We start from the raw sequence: 7,673 nt of genomic DNA, 5'->3' as shown, positions 1-7,673 counted from the left end.
CGCTCTTTATGAAAACTTCATTTAAAGAAGAACAACCCTGAGTGGCTGCCGCTAAGGACACTTTATCTCTCCTTCTTTCCACTACTGTAATGGATGACACAGGGATCCATTACACATTCAGCACAGAAAAAAAGTAGGACCAAAGACCTGCTTAAAAATATATTTTTAGTACTGAAAATTAATGTGTTCACACAAGCCACTGAATCATTTTAAATGTTCTTTTTTGGTATATTAGGTAGGTACGTATATGTGTTGAAAATACCTATATTTCAATGAGGCTGTGTGAGAATAATGATCTTTTTAATGTATTCATGGCTTTAGTTGTTTCTTTACCGTTTTTCACTTTTCTGGATGTTACAGTTATAATCTTAATATAAAATAAAAAATTAATCCTCAGCATTCTACAAGTCCATATATACATTTTGATAAATCTCCATGCAGCCAGTTATTCAGTGACTTATGTGTAGCCCAATACCTGGATATATTTTAATATCCTTCCTTTCTGTTGTTTTAAATAGTGGCTGAGACAAACAAGAGAAAATATACATAAAGATAATGAGGATAAACATGATGAATGTACTATTGTGTTAAACAATATGAATACTGCATGTGCAGTCATGTGGCGGAAGCCCTCAAGACTGATAAGTATTTTAGAGAATTAGATACTGTATTGTATTCAGTCAAATATGTTTAATATGACGTGCTTATGTTATTATATAAAGCAAAGGAAAGTGCGCATTGATAGACCTGCAACAATAATAAAATAGCATTCTGATATCAACCATATAAGGATTTCAGTTCATATATTGTTTATCATTCGATTGTGCAAGTTTAGCATGGACAATATTGTCCTTTAGTGTTATTATTTATATATTTAATTATTTAGTTAGTTACATTAATTGATCATCCCATGTACTGTATAATTTTTTCTCTTTATAAAACTGATGAATAAGTTGATAGGGCCTGCTTGAGTTAGAAATGAAGATGAGATTTGTGGACATCATATACAGTATGTACTACAGATATAGCATGAAAAGCTATATATGTATATTATTGGCAGCAGGCAGAATCTTTGCATCTCCAAAAACATAACTTTTTAGGAAAACAAAACAAAAAAGCTGACATATTTTTGAGCCATTAAACATTGCCCTGTCTAAAAAAGCAAGTCATTTTCTACACTTTTGTCAGATGTAAAATAAATAAATACATAGTAATAATAATAATAATTATTATTATAATAATATTAATATTAATAATTATTATAATAATAATAATTATTATTATAATAATAATAATATTAATATTAATAATAACCTACCTCCGTGGGTACTGATCAATGGTATTAATTTATGAAAAACATGAAATTGACCAAATTTGGATGTAGGAGGTTTTTGTCCGACAGCCAAATTTCAGCTTCCCCTTCCCATTGAGTTTCAGTGTAAGCCTCCCTCCACATTACACACTCAGACCGCAGGGTGTGTGTTTGACAAGTGATATGTAAGCACCGTCTGATACAGCCCCCAAATCCACATCACATACCTATTTACAGTATACTTGCACACAAAGACAGAATGGCATGATCCCAACATCCCTCCCATGTACACATACACACATACACACACACACGCAGACTAAACTTGCCACCTTGCTCAACACAAGCATGCAATAAGAAACAAGTCGACAGTTACACAGCATGCAATATCCCTGCCTTCAGCCTATGTGCTCGTTTCGGAAGCATCTGCTTAGTAAAAGCTGACAGAGGGCTGGCCATGCCTCACAGGGTAGGAGAATGAAGAATTTCAATGTACCTCCACATCACCTCTCAGATGTTCATTGTCAAACACACACACATGCGCACACACACTAAAATGCTCATTGGTTTTCTTGTCACCTACTTGAATGGAAATTGAAATAGGTACACACATCCGTTATCTAAATGTTAACTCCAGTGGCCTTGTTGTCACAGCCTGCAGGTAAGGTTAGCAAACACAAGAAGAGCTTTGGCCCTCTGCCGTGGTACGCGGTTCCTTTTCTTAAGGATGAGACAAAGAACATGATGCAAACCTATTTCAGTGTTCAGCCAGTGACTTTAATGGAACAGTCCATTGTAAACCTACATGGCTCTTATTGCAGTGTTTCTCAATTATTTTCTGTTATGCCCCCCTCCTGGAAGGAGAAAAAAAATTCAATACCTGGGCACAGTACGGTCCAGGGGCCACATCCGACCCACCTACAGTCTATAACCGGCCCTCACAATGACCATGAAAACAAAGTAAAGCAAAAAATATGAAAAGTTGAAAGTTGTGGACACTAGTACAAACAAGGTAGCGATCAACAGCTGTGACATGTGTCAGTAGTGTTGCCAACAAAAATTTACCAGTAGGATCTTTTCCAATCCATCTAGCAACTATTTTCCAAAAAAGACAGTAGTAAATATGATCACAATGATCCTAATATTACAAATGTCCTTATTTCCTATACAATCGAAGGAAGAAGGCAAGGCCATGATTGGGCCAGATATTAATGTATGCAAATCTACAGTTTCATATACAGTTTCATTTGGTATGTGGTGTAGTATCAGTTAATATGTTGGCTTAGCCCTCAACAAGTGTTCCAGTTTATCATGTGGCCCCTTTGAAAAAAATATTTTCCCACCCGTGGTGCAAGTGTTGCAGTAACTCTTTTAGTTGTTAACTAGATTGCAGTTGTATTATGTAGTATGACGATTATAAGTCCTTAATATTAAACCCATAAAAACAAGACAACTCTCAGTGCAAACAGCTTTGCTAAGAGGTACAGTACACTTTTGTGTTAGTGACAGGTGACATCTAGGACCTTAAAAACAAAAATAAACAATGAAATGAGTTAAAATCCAACGAAAATGCCCCACATTACAATCTGTGATAAGATTTGACAGGGTTCTAAACCAATTAAAGTGTGAAACAGGGATTTGTTATATTGCCAAATATAAAATTATTCAGTAAAATGTTGATTTTTAACTACCTCAAAATAATTACCTCTTATGTGCTGTGTTTCACAAAAAATAAAGAGGAATTTTTTTTTTAAACAAAAAAACACCAGATTTATTATTACCAAATTGGAAGCATGAACTTGAACAAAAACAACACAAACACCTATGGCAATGGAATTTATGGAAACAAAGCCAAGATTTAAGTGAATGGAGCTATTAATAAAGTGACAGTGTGTATTATTTAGCACCATCTAGTGATGAACTAATAAAACCCACTATTAATTTCAATAATATGTATACATAAGCAACAACTTAATAACGATAACGATAATCATAGGTCTAGTAATCGCTTCAAAATGCACGCACTTGGGTTTTTGCATTGTATTTGGTCACAACTAGATGGGGGGGGGGGGGGGGATCTACACACTGTTTATTTAATGATGGAAAAAGTTTTGAAATTATTTATCTCTTTTTTTTTAATACCACAAAACCCTGGCATTAAACTTTTCATATACTTCACTGTGTCCACATGTTCGACTTTCCTTTCTGACAGCGATCTAAACATTTCTTTTTTTGTAAGATAGAAGCAGATAAACGTCAAATCATTATCACCGAAAGTGTGCAATAATAACAGATGGTTTTGCTCCAACCAACACCAGCAAAAGTAGGATTTTAGGTCTAGTAATCGCTAATTATTTTATGTAGGTCACGCTGCGACTTACAGGAGGCTGACATGTTTAGCTGCCATCATTCAGCTACAAATACCCAAAGGGGAAGAACTTGGTGAACGTAGCTAGCCTCTGGTGTTACTTGTAGCTCATGTCGGACCCGACATGGACCCGTAGGGTCGACCCCCGCTTACCTTCTACTGCTGGGGTCTGTAGGTGGTCGTCGCTGTGTCCCGTGATTCAGGCTCCACTTGTCTCCCTCTGCTTTCCTCTCGCTAGCTCCCGATAGCCACTCGTTAGCTGCTACAGCTAGTTCTTGTTAGGTTAGCCACTCTGCCCATGCTGCTCACTCACTCCAAATATAATTAGTAGTAGTTAGTGGTGGCCTTGAGAAGGTGTGGTCTCTCTGGGGCACTGTAGTGCACATGCTTCAAAATTATTGTATTCTATTAGTTCACCACTGGATGGTATCAGTATGAAATAATACACACTGTAACTTATCAATGACTAATGCAAAACTGGAAAAACAGGATAATCCAGGTTTTTATTGACTTCCTCACAAGTGAAATGCATTCATATTTGTCTCCATTCAAGTTATTGATTTAAATTGGAATAATTTAACATTGACAATTTACAAGAGATCAGTATGTATGATTGACAGCAAGAGTATGTTCCATCTATTTATTGAGGATTTTTAAAAAGCTGAAGAATGTGACCTTGTGCGTGCTCTTGGCCATGTTCACACAGTGGAACACATTTCCACGTTGTCGTCCTGCATGGTGCTGAATAATCACAGCATGATGACATTTGTCTGGCTTCCACCCAGAAGAGTTGTGTGTGGCATGCGATGCCTCAGCACTTCTCCTGAACCTCCCGTGAGCAGCGGGGCGCGAGAGGCTGGGTCGGAGACAGGCGGAGACAAGTGGCCAGTTGCATGGACAGACTTGAGACTCTGAATGCAGTACCGTCGGTATTTACGCCGTAACGGCTCCCGGAACCCGGGTGCCGGATATATTTAGCAGCCTGAGATATCACTCTGAGCTGGGATTTCAAAGTACCTGTTTGAAGATGCATGGCATTCCACAAGGGTGGGCAAGGGCTACTGAGTATAAATCTGGCACCCGTGCACCTGGTGTGTTGATGGAGAGGGAGTGTGACACCTTTTGATTTAGAATCACTTACACACAACCAATCCATACTTGTGTAAACTACACACTCCATATAAATCCACAGGCTACTTGTGAATGGAAGAGACCAGACAGCACTTTCAGCCGTGGAAACATGCACTAAAAGATTTTAAGTGTGCTATACTTTCTCACTCCTGTGGATGTACAAAGTCTCATCCAACATGAGGTAGTCTTGGCTTCCAAAAAATACATACACTTTTAGTCAAACCCTCTGATCAACAACTGTAAAAGTGAATTTCAATAAAATAACTCAGGATCCTTTCATACGGCAATTGGACATTGGATATCACTGCAATCTTAGACTAATGTCTTGTGGCTCTTTTTTGGCCCAAGATTACCAGTTATCAGTGACTTGAATGCTTATGATGACAAGTCATATTCCTTATAATTGTGTGAAAACTAAGCATCCACTACTCCACTATCACACTGCAATGCCTTTTTATATTGTATTTATATTGTAGTTATTTAAAGTATTATTTTGCTACTTGCCAGCTGCTGGTCAGTGTGTCTATCCCGACAAACAATTTTTGGTTTCCAGAACGTTTCGGGAACGTTATAACAGAACAGGGGCGTCCAGTGACCTTTGGAGGGGCAGGTGCTCAAAGTAAAAAAAAAAAAAAGGGGGCATATGATAATGTGCCTGGCCTGCACTTTCCACTCACTTGGGGTTCGAACTTCGAACCCATGCCATCGTACTGCTGTGCGTGGGGCAGGGAGCTGGGGGGGATGAAAAATGATCGTGGTCTTTATGAAACTGAGGGGAACGTGTCCCCCGCGTCCTCAGTGCACTCTATGACCTTGACTTTTGTTTACTGTGAGTCAGACGGAGCGACCAATTTACAGACGGCAGGCGCAGCGGCGTGCGACCTGGCTTCAAATTACTTAGAATAAGTCTAGTCATAGTATGACGTCATCTTCGAGGATCTCGTGACCAAAGATATCGTAATAATAATTAAATTTATGTAAATTATGTTGTTGAATGTTTGTTTTGTTTGTCTGCACGTGCCTGAACCAGAACACACCTTTGGTTTGTTTCTAGCTAACCTTTAGAGAACCAAATACGAACGTACAAACGTTTGGTGTTAACTTGGATGTATGTCATCAATATGTTGCTATGTGCATGTTTTTTCCCCCTCCAAGAGATTGGGCCTTGTTTTTCCCCTCCCTCTTGTTTTTCTTTTTTCTTTTTTTTCCCATTTAAGAAACTCGGGGCGCTAATTAGCCAACTTCCAGGCTTCCCGTTCCGTCTCCCTCTGTTGGTCTTCTTTTTTTTTGGGGGGGGGGGGGGTCTCAGAAGTGTTTTGACTGTGAAGACAAATTCCTTGTGTGTTCTTACTAGGGGTGTCAGGTGATGGCAATTTTTAATCGTAATTAATCACATCATCATCATACTTCAATAGTTAACTCGCGATTAATCACAAATTTTCTAAGTGTACAATAAAATGTACAATAATTTTTGCATAATAAGTTTTCATACTCTTGCTAACATAAAAGTGGAAAAAAATGTTAATAGAAATATGGCTGAATCATTTAGTCATTGATACAATAATTTCATAATAATTCATAAAATTGAGTTCAAATTAAAAAGATATACTACTGTAAAAAAAGAGTGTGATATTGATTTGTGTTGAGGTCATTATCTGCCACTAGATGGCATAATTGCATTTGTAAGATAGTGGTGACAGCTCAGTGCATTTTTCTTTTCATATTAAGAGCTACTTTAAACTTTAACATGAACTAACTTATGAAATTCTGCACATTTAAAAAATTGTAAAATACAACTTGATCCCAGTCTCCACAAATATATTCATTATTATTAAATTAATTAATCACATCATCATCATACTTCAATAGTTAACTCGCGATTAATCACAAATTTTCTAAGTGTACAATAAAATGTACAATAATTTTTGCATAATAAGTTTTCATACTCTTGCTAACATAAAAGTGGAAAAAAATGTTAATAGAAATATGGCTGAATCATTTAGTCATTGATACAATAATTTCATAATAATTCATAAAATTGAGTTCAAATTAAAAAGATATACTACTGTAAAAAAAGAGTGTGATATTGATTTGTGTTGAGGTCATTATCTGCCACTAGATGGCATAATTGCATTTGTAAGATAGTGGTGACAGCTCAGTGCATTTTTCTTTTCATATTAAGAGCTACTTTAAACTTTAACATGAACTAACTTATGAAATTCTGCACATTTAAAAAATTGTAAAATACAACTTGATCCCAGTCTCCACAAATATATTCATTATTATTAAATTTATTACTGCTAAATTTTGACGTGGAAGTGTCTGCTGTGTTGTGACTGGAATTCCTCTTGAACAGGCTTTCCAAGTTTACATTGTTTGTATAAACGGTCATTATTCGCGCATTAAAAAAATGAGTGGCGTTAAAGGAACTTTCAAATTTTGACACCCCTTGTTTTTATATACGTGTTCAATAAATCTGTTTCTGGTTTTATCATTTGTGACATGACAGTTTTGCAAGAAGATCAAGGAGGACAGAGGAAATCAATAAGGTGCACGGCAATCATGTCATGAAATGAGAACTAACATCGTAAAATCACATTGCTCTGATGCATCATGCCTATACAGCCCCTGGAGGCACTCTGGGGGGTAAGATTGCTATTATACCGCTGCCGTCGGGCCAAAAAGTCACAATTTGGCAAATTTCATATTTTTTCCAAAAATATATACTTTTGGTCAAAGTGTTGAAAATGGTTTGATCTCTTTGACGATGCAATATTAATGTTTGAAAAAACATTGTTTTGGGGATCTCCTGAAAAGTGACGATTTTGGAGGTACAAGTTTTTGGCCTGATGCCAGCAATAT

Source organism: Leptonotus elevatus, chromosome 11 (assembly GCF_054856555.1).
Source record: "Leptonotus elevatus isolate MCC_2025b chromosome 11, RoL_Lele_1.0, whole genome shotgun sequence".
NCBI classification, from domain to species: domain Eukaryota; kingdom Metazoa; phylum Chordata; class Actinopteri; order Syngnathiformes; family Syngnathidae; genus Leptonotus; species Leptonotus elevatus.
This window is presented reverse-complemented; position numbering follows the sequence as displayed.